At 49.4% G+C, this 1637-nt stretch overlaps 1 pseudogene; it reads left to right on the top strand.

Annotated features, from left to right (window-relative positions):
• Window positions 1-907: 907 nt before the first annotated feature.
• On the top strand, window positions 908-1414 carry LOC123099922 (putative RING-H2 finger protein ATL61; annotated as a pseudogene).
• Window positions 1415-1637: the final 223 nt, after the last annotated feature.

Genomic DNA, 1637 nt, shown 5'->3' with positions numbered 1-1637 from the left:
CAGGGGAGTGAAATAGTTTCGCACCCAGTTCATTCTGTGAAATGATTTCGTCCCGTGGTCAAAATTATCAAATTTGCCCAACGAAGTAGCAAGCGCAGAGTAGTCAAGTCGACGGGCGACTCGCGTGCGTGTGTGAAGTCTCTGCCCAGACTGGTAATGTTCTATTTTTATAGGCGTATTTCGAAACGCCCTCAAAGATCTTCAGAAGCATTCTTCAAAAATGCCCTTAAAAGTCTGAGCATCGAAGGCATTTTCTCAAAGTGCCTATATAGGTCTTTCCATTCGGGACTGTCTCTAGCATTTTTCTATAATGCCTTGTTATATCTTTGAAGGCGTTTTTGGGCCTTTTAAAGGCGTTTTTTAGTGCCTCCTAATCTCTACCATGTTGTACTGACGGAGGGAGTATAAACGTTTTTTCTGTTTAATTTAAACTTCAAAAATGTCTTTCCGCAAAAAAAAACTTCAAAAATATCTTATATTTTAGAACGGATGAAGTATTATAATAACTCCCATTCGTAAGGTCGCACTCTCCTACTTTTGCGGCAGATCGGAACGTGGACGACAAGCCGCCTAGCTACAAGATCGACTCTAGACTTTGATGTATCTAGAATTGTTTTACTTTTGATCACCCTGCACACATTTTCTCCTCGTCGCGTAGCAGCAGCATGTGGGGAATATGCCCCGTGTGCTCTCTAGTCACCTAACCGGGGCCCAAAGATAACATATTTTAGTACACGGACTGCCTACGTGTAGCTAGTCCGGCGCAAAATATATCATCTTATGTTGTCGCACACGGCGTCGAGCGGACACAAACATTTCTCAAGTTCTTACTAGTCTTCAGCTCTTCGCCATTGATCTCCACATCGTTGAGAAGAGTGAAGACACAAAGGCACCAGGACCGGGTATACACCCATACGGGCAGCGCAGAATATGTCGAGCTCTGAGATGGATTCCTCTTCGCTGAGCAGCGACATCAGGTTCCGTGCGTACGCGGTGCTCGTGTCGTTCGGCGTAGCGGCCGTCCTCGCGGTGTGCTTCTGGCGGCTGTACAAGCTCACCGTGTCCGCGCGCCCACAGGACATGCTGCCCGTCTCCTTCCCCTCCGGCTCCGGTGGCGGTAAGGTGGCGGCGACGCTGAGGCAGAGAAATATCATGTTGCTGCCGGTATTCGTTCACGGCGGCACGGCGCGACGTGGAGTGCGCGGTGTGCCTCGCCGAAATGACGGACGGCGAGAAGGGTCGGCTCCTGCCTGGGTGCAGACACCGGTTCCACGTCGAGTGCATCGACCGGTGGTTCCGGACCAACTCCACGTGCCCGCTCTGCCGGGTTGCGGCCTTCGGCGAGCCGAGCGCAGTGGAGGGGCACAAGGGTGGCTCCGTCGCTGGACCGCCGGCGGTTGTGCTGCAAGGTTGAAGGAGTGTGGTTTTCTATATTTTTATTTCTTTTTGGGATGGCTTGTGTTGTCCATAAAAATTTTCATTTTTGTTTAACTCGTCGGAAGAAATGGTATTTTTTTTTAGTTGAAAGAAGTACAAGGGTGGGGAAATATCAAAGAGATAGAGGATGGATATGCAGTGCAATGTCCGTATTGATTGTCCCGGAATTACAGATTGCAACCACGTGACACTCGTGGTAA

This window comes from Triticum aestivum, chromosome 4D, assembly GCF_018294505.1.
Source record: "Triticum aestivum cultivar Chinese Spring chromosome 4D, IWGSC CS RefSeq v2.1, whole genome shotgun sequence".
NCBI lineage: Eukaryota > Viridiplantae > Streptophyta > Magnoliopsida > Poales > Poaceae > Triticum > Triticum aestivum.
This window is presented reverse-complemented; position numbering and strand designations above follow the sequence as displayed.